Genomic DNA, 12,006 nt, shown 5'->3' with positions numbered 1-12,006 from the left:
TTTATTCCATAAAGGCTCCTTTGCCTTCTGCATTTTTATTGATCAGTGCTCACCTTACACATGCACACCCCCGCCCCTAAAACAGGCTCACAGAGAAAAGTAATGGGAAGCAGAACTACACTAATGTAATCTGAACTGGAGCTAACCTTGTTTGTGTGCAGGGCTGATGATGAAAGGGGTTGTCAGTAAGGGAAGAGATAGGAAAGCAGAATGTACACACAGTGATAACAACAGGCTGCAGTTCTGTGGGGCTCCCAGCTCCAGAGCTACCAAGGCAAGCCTATCAGTGATACACCATCGCTCCAGCTCAGCAGGAGCTTAGGACCAACCACACACAATAACCAGAGGGAGGGAGAGAGGAACTCAGGTAAAGCAACTTAGGAGGAACGGAACTATAAAGCCATACCTCGTTCTGCAAGTAAAACAGTATCACTGCAGAGAGGCAGAGGAACATCAAGCAGTAAGAAAAGCATGAGAGCCTTTCTCTGGGGGAAACTTTCAAGCAGCCTTTTAGGCAAATTCACAGTCAGTCAACCATGCTCTCAGTACTGTCTGAGGAAGCCTGTAGCGGGAAACAGTGTATTTAAGGGTGAATGCAAGAGCTTGAAAACTGACAACTTGCAAAGTTCCCTTCCCAACCCTGACAATTGTTTGGTGCCTGTCTTCAGACTGACTCCTCTGTGTTTCAGTTTTCTTACAGGCACAGGAGTGTCTCATGAAGGATGCTGGCACAGTGGTTTGGATCTTGCTGTTATTACTGCTAACACGGACACAGCCTGGGAGCCGGAGGAAGTGAGGATAAATAAAAGCTTGTAGCTGAAGAAATTGCTGAAATTAGTCTTTTTCAACTGCTCTCATGAGTGGGCTTGCAAAAACCCAAAAGCATCTTGCTGATGAAAACAAGCCATTGCATTTCTAGCGATCCTCCACCACTGCATTCAACTTTTTACTTTCAGGATCTCATCTGGAGCATGCACAGCCCACCAGGCTCTTGAGGGGCTTCCCGATGCCCTCCCAAAACCTACAATGCAAAAGCTAAGCCGCCAGAGAAACACGCAGCACTGTTAGCAACTACCCCGCGCAGCACAACTCAAAGGTACAGACGGGCAGATGTTGCCAAGCACCCACACATCTCTGGGCGACTTTAATCGCAGTGACAAGGTTCTAAAATCCAAACCTTCCGCATAAAAGCAAGGACAAGACTCCACCAGCGCCCCGGGGGGGTTCCTTAGCAGGTGACACGAGTGGCTACCTTCCAATTCCTGGCCAAAAAAAGGCCGACCGCTGCCATCGCCCGCTGGAAGCCGTGCGGAGCGCTGCTGCCAGCACCTCTATCGCTGCGGGGGAAGGCACGGCAAGGGCTGGCCCCAAAGCGGATCAATCTCCATCCGCCTTGCCGGCTGCCGAGCCTTACAACACCCGGGCCCATCGAGCAAAGAACAGAAGTGCCTTGCCTGGAGAAGCTGAGGGAGCCCCGGCAGTCAGTGGGATTTGCTGCAGTCAGCACGGAGACAAACGCAGGACCGAGCGAGCCTCCGCCGGAGCTGAACGCGGACCCAGCATCCGCGGGAACCGGGCCGCGACTGCCGGGGCCGCGGCGGGGGATGCGCAGCGCCCGCGGCCCCAGCGCGGCAGCAGCGTCTGCCCCGGGCCCCGCTCCCATCCCCGTTTCCGGCCGTGTTCCCCCGGCCCCAGCTCGGCGCTCACCTGCGCTGCGCGGCCCCGGCCCCGACTCCAGCTCCAGCCCGGTCCCGCTCCCGACGCGGCGCAGCCTCGGCTCCAGCCCTTCGCCGGCTCCAGCCCGGCCCCACTGCCGGCGCCGCCCCGGCCCGGCCCGTCGCGCCCAGGCACCGACTGCAAAGGGCCGGGCGCCGGCGAGCGCGCACCGCCCACCCGTGACCCGGCCAGTGCGTGGGGCCAGCGGGGACCACACGCTCCCGGTAGTCCTGCACCGCAGTACCCCGGCACTGGGCGAGCAGCCGTGCACCTGAACCCCCGCACCAGTGGTCCGGCGCCAGCCATCCCGCACCGGGCCCCCGTAAGGGTGCAGCTGCTGCAGTGGTGCGTCACAGCGCTGCAAGTCCTGCAGGGAGGTGGCATCGTGCCCCGGTAACCCAATGCAGCAGCCACCTGCTGTAACGCATGGGTCGCTCCAGCTGTGCCTCGCACACCAGTAACCTGGGCAGCACTGGTCTGTGCACAGCGAGACTACCGCGGGCAGCACCAGGAGAAAGCGGTGCTGGCAGCCAAACACTGACATGGCCAAAGCATTACATGGCTGCCATCCTCCTGAGGCAGCTGACATCATGCACACAGCAAGGACACACTGCTGGTGACACTAGAAAATAGCTCTGGTAGCATTAGAGCTGAAGACTACCACTTGCTGGTGACACTAGACAGTAACTTTGGTACTACCAGAGCTGAAGGGCAAAATGTTGAAGGTGGGCTCTAAATCTACACATACCTGTAAAAACTGCTCACACAGGAGATTGAAGATGGTTTGGGATTCACTCCTCTGGAAAGGGCTCTGCAGTCATGCTGTTCTTTCTTCATCTGGAAAACTTGTGAGCAATAAGGATGCAGATGACCCCCACAAATCCCAAAGGAGAGCATCAAGTGATCTAGGAAATAAGAACAAATGCCTCCGAGGCAGGTATGGTACCCCTGGGGCTCAGAGGAGGATCGGGAAACACGCCTGGTGCTTCACTAGTTCCTGCTAGTCAGGGCAGAGAAGAGAACCAAGCACACCTTTCTCTGCTGCACACCAAGGACACACAGCTGTACAGGCCTCTTGGCTGCAGGGGGAACCCATCCAGGCAGCGAACCATTCAAAATGAGGCTCGACAGGGCTCAGGGTAACCAGGGCTACTTGAGGATGCCCCTGCTTATTGCAGAGGGGACTGGACTAGATGACCTTCCAAGGTCCCTCCCAACCCAGACCATTCTATGATTCTATGCAGGAGCCTCAAACACTGGGCACTTCTCAGACAGCCTGTGGGGATGCCATCCCCTTTCAGCACACAGCACCCTTCTGACCCACTGCGGCAAACTGGCGGTTCCAAAGCAGCAGATGGGGATAAGAAACGTTTCCAACGTTCAAAGACAATCTCCTCTGTCTCATTAAAATTTCACCAGCAATTAGACACCCAAAGACCATTTGCTGCCTGAAAAACATCTCTCTCTCCACACAACTCTTGCTCTTGAGAAGTGCCCACTGCATTTTTGGTAACCAATAACGAGTTCACGGACCTGGATTTACGTTTTTCATTCTTCCACCCCCACACATGGAAACAACCACTCTTGGTCTAGGAGGCAGTCAGCATGAGCACGTTGTCCCAGTGGGTCCTGCAATGTTGTGATTCCCACAACCACCATTTTCACAGTATCACAGTATCACCAAGGTTGGAAGAGACCTCATAGATCAAGTCCAACCCTTTACCACAGAGCTCAAGGCTAGACCATGGCACCAAGTGCCACGTTCAGTCCTGCCTTGAACAGCTCCAGGGACGGCAACTCCACCACCTCCCCGGGGCAGCCCATTCCAGTGTCCAATGACTCTCTCAGGGAAGAACTTTCTCCTCACCTCCAGCCTAAATTTCCCCTGGTGTAGCTTGAGGCTGTGTCCTCTCATTCTGGTGCTGGCCACCTGAGAGAAGAGAGCAACCTCCCCCTGGCCACAACCACCCCTCAGGTAGTTGTAGACAGCAATAAGGTCTCCCCTGAGCCTCCTCTTCTCCAGGCTAACCAATCCCAGCTCCCTCAGCCTCTCCTCGTAGGGCTGTGCTCAAGGCCTCTCCCCAGCCTCGTCGCCCTTCTCTGGACACACTCAAGCATCTCAATGTCCCTCCTAAACTTCCCTAAAGCTTCTGCTGATGGAGGCATGTGATTAAGTTATAAACTCCCTTTTTTTTCTTTTTCTTTTCCCATGTTATAATCCAAGCAAAGCTCATTATTCTGGCAATCTGACTCATGGCTTTTGGTTTTTTTTTCCCTGAGCATTGCTAGTTGGCAACAGAGCCTATCTTACCTCAGTACAAAGTGTGACTGCTGAAACATTCATTCTTCAACTCTGTGTGAATCTACTATCATGTCTTAACGTGACCTTTTCAAGCTCAGAAAGTGTCTATTTTAAATCACCATCCCTGACATGTGTTGAAGATATTTTTAACAGTGTTTACAGGAATTCTGCTTTCTGTTCTGCTATTTTTTTCTAATTCTTTTTCCCCTTTTCAACAGCTTTTCTATCACCACCTCGAAGTTTCACATACAGGACTGCACTGAACACTTAGAGGAGATTTGCTCACATGGCCTGTGAGAAACTGGGCAACAGAAAACATAGAGAAGGGGGGAAAAAGAACCGAAAGTCAGAAAAAGAGTTACAACCTGCTGAATTAAAGATCCAAGACCCCCAGGAAGAACAGGAGGGAAAGGTTGTTTCTGCTCTGTGTTACCGAGAGTGAAACAAAGGGAAAGGGTTTGAAACAAACACTGGTAAGAGGGCTAGTGGCAGCCTCGTGGCATCACTGCAAATGCACCCAACATGAGGCATGTGCTAGGCTTGCCGGGTCAAACCACCAACTCCATGCCATGCCAATCTGCTAGAAGTGTACCCACACTTGTTCAGACAACTCTGAAAGGTTCATTTTGTGTTCCCAGCTCTAAAATTCTCATGCCACGCTGTGGACATGTCCTTCGTGCCACCTGCTCTGGTGAATTTGCCAGGAAGACGATTCCACCCTCCTGCCGGTGCTGACCTCCCTGTGGTCCCCTGCAGTGATAACAGAAAGGCTACAGCGCAGCAACTACAGCTTGGCTCCAGGCAACGAGTAACAATCGGTGTCTAAACCTGCTTTTAATTCCTTATTGGGTAACACAAACTGACTTCCACTCAGACAATGAGGATTTGCTGTGTGCAGACGAATGCACTTGAAAACGAAATGGGCTCTTCTCTCAGACTGTGTGACAAAGGACATGCACTGAGGCTACCCAGGGGTTAGACGAAACTGCAGATAGTAGAAAGACAAATGGACAGGAGGAAAGGGCTGTTTTCAGACCTTCTGCATCACAGAACTGTTGGCTCAGGGTGCAAGTGTCTGCCGGATAAGGAACGCCCAAAGCTCACAGGAGAGAGTCACTACAGGTGTGGGATGAAAATCCCGTAGTGCCTGGCCAGGGCTAAGGTCAAATCTGAAGTGTGGTTGTCTTTTCATCTTTTGGCTGTGCCCCAGTTAGAATGACTTCTGGTATCACATGAGTACCTTCTGTTTATGTCCCTCTTAAAAGAAATCCTTTCCCTGATCCCTCAGTCTTTCATACTTGCATCCCTTGGCGTTCAACCTCACATCTTGTTTTGGGCTGTTTCCTCCCTTCACTGCTCAGGTATGCCATTCTGGCACGTCTGCTTACCATCTCCACATCCCTTTCCACACTGGCCATGCTTGGAAGCACTGACTATGCAGCTCCTCATCACCTCCCTCCCAGACCCCTTCCCTACACCTCTTTGCTTCACGAGAAATTCAGCCAATGCTCACAGCCTGGATGAGACAGCTGGGCAGCTCTGGGAGGAAAGACACCAGAGAGAGAAAGAGGAGGGGGATGCCAACAAGCCAGCAACGTAACCACAGTGCCTTGGTATTCACAGGACTGCCTGGCAAGAATGATTCCAACTGCCAGGGTGAACCTGGAGACAACACCATCAGGTCTCCTCCTGGGTCCTGTGTCCTGAGCCACACAAACAATGGCAGTTACAGCCAATGGTGCCATTTGGGAAGCTGCATTCACTCAGCACTGCTGCAGACAAGGCTGGAAGTAGCCTCTCCTACTCACCACATACTGGGCAATGGGATACACAAACAAACAAACCAACTCACCAACCTGACCACATTTATTTGCACCACAAAGCAAACAGGAAGCCAGAGCAGTTTTAGGAGAGTTGAAACTATTTGCTCCATAATGTGGTTAACACTCCCCGAGCAGCGTGAACCGCTTCTGCTTCAGCTGTGTGCCTGGGCTGCCAGCACAGCTGGCAACGTGGCTTACTCAAGAGTCAAAAGAGGGGCTTTGGGCAGAAATAGGCTCATAGCTGCATGAAGTGCACAACACTGACCCACAGCAGCTATTGCAGAGGTGAGCAGCAGAGCTCACCTGGGTAAGCACAGCCAGAGGACATCCTCTGCTGAGAAACACCTCCAGCCAAAGCAGTGCTTCCAGATTTGAAGATCACCTTTTCTTTGGCACCTTGCACAAAGGGACTCGGTGCTACAGCACAGTGCTACACTGCTACAGCATTTTCATTCTTTATTGGGATTCCTTTCAATGCGTACTTGGGGCCCCGAGGCTCTCTTGCAAGCAGCGTGCACGCTGAAGGGAAGTTAGGGTATAAGAATGAACTGTACTAAGTACTTTAACAGTTCCTGACAGCCTCCAACTGCTGTACACGTTCATTTTCCTCTTTAGAGCCTTACAGTTCTCCATCTTCAAATAACCAGAGCTGCCAGACAGGCTTACCAGTTATGATGAACTTCATAAAGAGCTGACTAGTGCCGCGTTTTACAGCTGTTTACTCAAGTAGGACACAGCATCAAAGATGAGGCAAAGGCTGGACCTTCATCACTTTGAAAATCAGTGCTAGAGCTCTGAGGAAAGCCTTGACTAATCTGAACCAACTGCAGATGGAAAAGCTCCTAATCTTTGTTGGGGAAAGTCAGATATGAATTCACAATTTGAACGTCAAGTCCCATAAGGCTGCTCACTGAGCAGCCAGCAGCATAGTAGAACATCAGAGATAACAATGCACAAACTGCTCAACTAGCCAGAAATGTTATCAGAGCAAACACTCATCCCAGGGAAACCAAGCACTGGGAGCGTGAGGGCACCAGGCTCGTTTGACATGAACTCCTCTTTGATAGGAACACAGCACTGCTAATAATAAAGAGTAAACGTTGTTCAGCTCTTCCGGATGCACGCTGCCATTTGCACTGCTTAAAACACTTGAAGAGCACACACTGTGCACTCTGCATGCCTGTCCTTTTCCTCCTTTGTTCCTGATACTCAAGAAAAGCAAGGCACAGAAATTAATTTGCTCTAAGTTATGTAGGGGGATGGTGGAAAAAAACCCACATTAGATTTCTAGTGCCCTAACTAAAGCAGTTGTTTTATTAGGGTTATGTACATTTACTTGTAGAGTTTTTATATATTCAGTGAGGAGAAGAATAAAAAATAAGGAAAGTGGAGGCAATGGTGACTTCAGAAAAATCCATTTAGGTCCAGAATAATTCCAGCAGGTTGGTAGGTGAGTGGGCAAAGAGCAGCATTGGGAATCATAGGTGGAGGAAATGTGAAGAGACGGACAATGGATGCCCAGAAGAGAGCTGCAAGGATGGCGATCCCACAGCTCCCATGATAAAGCCTGGGCTCAGAAAGGGAAGGAAGGAGGATGGAGGTCGTGAGGATACAAAGGGAACTTTCCTGGGTGCAGCAGCACAGTCAGGAAACATGGATCTGTGGTGCCAGCTGTGCAAGGGCTGCGGCGCAGTTGCTAGCCCCTGACTGGGTCTCTGGAGAGAACAGAAGGAAAAGGCTGAATAAAACTGAGCAGATAAATTCACCAAAATACCTTCTTAAAACCAAGACTAAAACTACCATCTCTCTGAGGGGGTCACCATCACATATCTCAGGTTCCCCTTTCCCCCCACCTTGAGTGCCACAAAGAAGGAATGTTCCCTGTGAAGAGGAGGCAAGGGACAAACACCAGGCAAGGATATTTAGGTGAACAAAACCCAGGAGATTTACCAGCACATTTACCAGCCTGAATGTTTATGATCTCACATTCAGGGACAAGGATTTACCAGCACATTTACCAGCTTTAATGTGTGTGACCCCACAGACAGGGACGAGGGTCTCACTGAGCACCCAGCTCTTTGCTCCCTGGGCTGACCACCTCCATACACTGGGCTAACTTGTCACATCCTGAAGCACACACCCCTAAGCAGCCCTGAGACAGATGCTGTTTTTCTCCTGTTCTTCATCTACACTCCTGTGACCTTCCCAGGAGGAGGATATTTCTCTGAAGAAAAATGCAGCAGTTATTCACAGTTTGGACTTTGGGACAGCTGAGTGCACAGTGCTTCTACCACCAATTGTTTTTCTTTCGAGAAGAAGGCCACAGTTTGCTTGTTGATATTGTCACAAGAGCTATTTTGGAGAAGAAAACCATGACAAAGTCCCAGCACATTTTTCTCTTTGTCTGATGGACACGTGTTCAAACAAACAAATCATCACCAAGTGAAATCTTTCCAGGAGCTGATGATGAATTATTAGGGGATGGGATTCAAGGACCCAAGCAGTTTGTTTATTCAAGAAGCCTCTGACATGCTGTCGAGCCTGGGACCCCAAACGACAGAGAGAAGGGAGAATGATGACAAAGACACTTGAGTCACTTGCTGAAGGCCAGAATGTGTCCTTTGGTGTCCTTGCCCAGTCAAAACCTCTGTTTTATTTGTGTGACTGTGCATTTAAATGAAGGCTCTTGCAGACCAGAGAGCAGTTATCCTCCATGACTTCCCCACAAATGTTTGCAGAAGGAAAATAAGCAACAAGAACTGACCTGAGTTAGCCACAGCAAGCTGCTGAGATTCCTATCTTGATCATCAGCAACACCACAGGACTTCTGAGGAAGAAAAGCCTCTGAAGGCAGTTCACCTTAGGAGGTTATCAAAATGGACCAGGAGGCTTAATCTGATACCTCTTTAGTTGTTTCTTCACCAGAATTTCAAAGTCACAAACTCTGCCTGCACCAAAGCCTTGTGTTAAGGAAAAAGCAGGTTGTGTTCCTTGGAGGCACTGCAAGCAGCACAACATCCCAGAGAATGGTGTGTGAGGTATTAGTCAAAGCCTAGGCAGGAGGAGATGCTACTGACCCAGTTCTGGAAGCTATGTGAGGCCACAGCTGTGTCAGGGATCCAATCTGAGTTACTGACTGCAAAAACTTCAGACAAAATGGTTTTGGGGAAAAAGAAACCCCACACAAACCCAAGCAACAGCAACAAAAATCCCCTCCAAAATCACACAGGCTGCTCTGAAAACCCAAGGCTTAATGCTCCCAAGGACTTAAAGTGCCCTGGAGTGAGGTACTCACATTCTACTCCTCAAGCCATGGCACTCATGCCGTGGCTTTTAAGGACTCGTTTCACCTTCTGCCTGCAGAATAGAGACATTCTTATTTCCACGCTTCCCAGGGCTTTGCTGTTTGTCCAGGTCATCTGAGGTCTTTTAACTGGTGGTGCTACACAAGCTCAAAGCCTCGGTATCTCAGCACAAAACACTGTCTACTTCTTTATCACTCCAAAGTACAACTGCATGGGTACACACAGCATTTTTGCACACCCACAAGGAGTGCCTCTCAACAACCCCACTTCTGTTGAAAATGTGATGATGTTTTTGATACAGAACCAAGGAAAGGCAAACACAAGACGCCAGAAGCTGCAGCCCTTGTCAACTATCAGCTCCTTCAGGAGGCACAAACAACTTTCCTCTCATTCTGTATTGGGTTTTTGCAATGCTACTTCTTGGGATGACTTCTTTTTTTTTTCTTTTTTCAGAAAGTGAGTGATCTGTAAACTCACAAATTCCCACTCTGAGCTGTAAACTGCCTGTTTAACTGAACCACACCATTCAATCTTGAAATTACTGTAAGGGCATTCTGGCTGCTTTGCTACCCCCGAAGAAAAGCAGCGCCCAGCGTTCTCACACTCAAAAGTACACCTGAAGTTCACACAAGCATTGTGTTCTCCAGAAACAACCAAAACTTAGACTTCAGCGATAAAGTCAGAGCACTACAGGGGAAAAAAAGGGGAAAAAAAGCCCTTCATCCAGTTTGGGAATTTTGGGGGTCCTCATGAATCATTTCCAGTAAGGCCGGATGATCTTTGCAAACCTGGGTGTGTGGGTGGGTGGCTGCACACTGCAGGCAGGCAGAGATGCAGGTGCCTGCCCCTGCTAAATGTTTTGCACAAGCTCACGAGTTTGTTCTGTTTGGGGTGGATTTGCTTTGTTTGGGTTTATTTGATGTTTAAAGCCTGTGTGTTCCAAACTAAGCAAGGTTTCAGAAGCCAAATAAAGAATACTCTCCAAACCCCACCAAACAGAATAGATCTGTCACCTTACCAAAGCAGGCAGATGCCAGTGACAAATGCTCTAAGAATTTTTTTAGCAGCCACCTGAAAAATCACTTAGGGGTCAGAAATAAGCAGCAGAGGCCTGTGCATGAGTCATCAGTGACAGCAAGGAGAAAAGGAATGTTCAGGGATTTTTTTTTCCCTTTTATTTTCTCTCTCTCTTTCATTTTTTTTATGAGAGATGACTTTGGCTGAATGAAAATTATTTTTACTGTTACCAGAGAAGAATTTCCATTTGTGAAGAGGGGATTTTCCACCTGAGACATACTGATGAAAAATCATTTACATATCAGGAGGTAAAAATGACAATCTTTACCCTGGGAACAGTGTTGAAGGAAAAACAAACTCTTTTCGGTAGCAGGAAAGCACAGCATTTTTTTGCCCTCGAATTTTGGTCCAGAAATAGATAATGTTTGTTTTCATTAAGTCTTGAAAAATATTTACAGAGAAGGGAAGATGTATTTCACAGAAGCAAACATTCCAGCCAGTCTAAACAGAGCTAGGACTGGGAAACTCTGCTGGACAAGCACTGACTGCCTTAGAAGCACTCCACTATATGCTACAAGGGTGACTCTGCCTCTCTACATCAAAATCAGAAGCGTCACTGTTCGTTGTTTCTGTATCAGTTCAAATGGCAGCAGCCAGGATTTGAGTGGGGCTGGCTCTCTCCTCTCATCAGCAGCCTGCATTTAAGCAGCTACATTTGTGGCCTGAAAGGACTTTGGCAGGTCTCACCCTGCCCACGGTACAAAGCCACTTCCTTGGTTTCCCTTTCAGGATGTTGGGAACAGCAACGTTTGGAATGGGATCACTTCAGAGGTTTGCAGTGGGATCACTTCAGTGTTTGCAGTGGGATCACTTCAGAGGTTTGCAGTGGGATCACTTCAGTGTTTGCAGTGGGATCACTTCAGTGTTTGCAGTGGGATCACTTCAGTGTTTGCACTGGGATTTGCAAATTACAGCAACTGATACCACACCAAACTGTCTTGTGAGGTAGTCACAGATCTTCCTCTCAGTGAGGCACAAACTAATGCTATTAACCTGGCTTGGGACAGTCACAGTAACATGTTCTTTCTCTAAGTGACCCGGGCAGGTTGTTACAATGCAGCTTGGTACTCTTGTGCATTTTTTCCTCACAGCTCAGCACTGCTTCTTGACTTCCCTTGCAGAATCAGGGCCCAGAGAGGCTGACTGAGTCTCCAACACAGGGATCTGGATGAGAGCAACTAATCTGCTCCCAGACCTGTGCAAAGCTAACACACAACTCACTCTGCTGACCTTCCTTGCAACGGATATTCCAGAGCCTTAGAGCTCTTGGGCCCTAAAAGGAGTTTCAAAGTCTCCCTGCTATCCTAATTCTCAGGAGCAGCTCTTTGGGATGACCCAGAGGAAGCACTGAAGGTGGGGTGCAGCCTGCGGGCACACAGACAATGCACCAGGCACATGCAAAAGAAGAGGTGAACTGCATGCAAAACAGCCAAGCAAGGCACACAGAGGCTGCATTCACTGACAGCCTCCCCCGTAACTCCCACACCTGTATCTCGTACCACATCCTACTGGGGCAGCTGGAGTTTTCTCATCAATAGCTGCAGAGTTTGCTTCTTTTCTCTGGCCTGGAGCATAAAAGGCACATTCTTCAGTGACAGCTCTATGCCATGGTGATGGCACTTTGCAAGTACACCAGGTAATGACAGAATTGCCTGGTTGGGAAAGACCTTAAGGTCATTGAGCCCAAACGTAATCTAACATCTCCCTGGACACAACTGTTAGAACCATGGCCCTAAGCTCCTTCTCCCAAAGTCTTTCAAACACCTCCAGGGATGGCAACTCC

The sequence above is a fragment of the Pogoniulus pusillus genome, chromosome 36 (assembly GCF_015220805.1).
Source record: "Pogoniulus pusillus isolate bPogPus1 chromosome 36, bPogPus1.pri, whole genome shotgun sequence".
Taxonomy (NCBI): Eukaryota; Metazoa; Chordata; class Aves; order Piciformes; family Lybiidae; genus Pogoniulus; species Pogoniulus pusillus.
The sequence above is the reverse complement of the archived record's forward strand: the minus strand, read 5'-3'. Positions refer to the sequence as shown.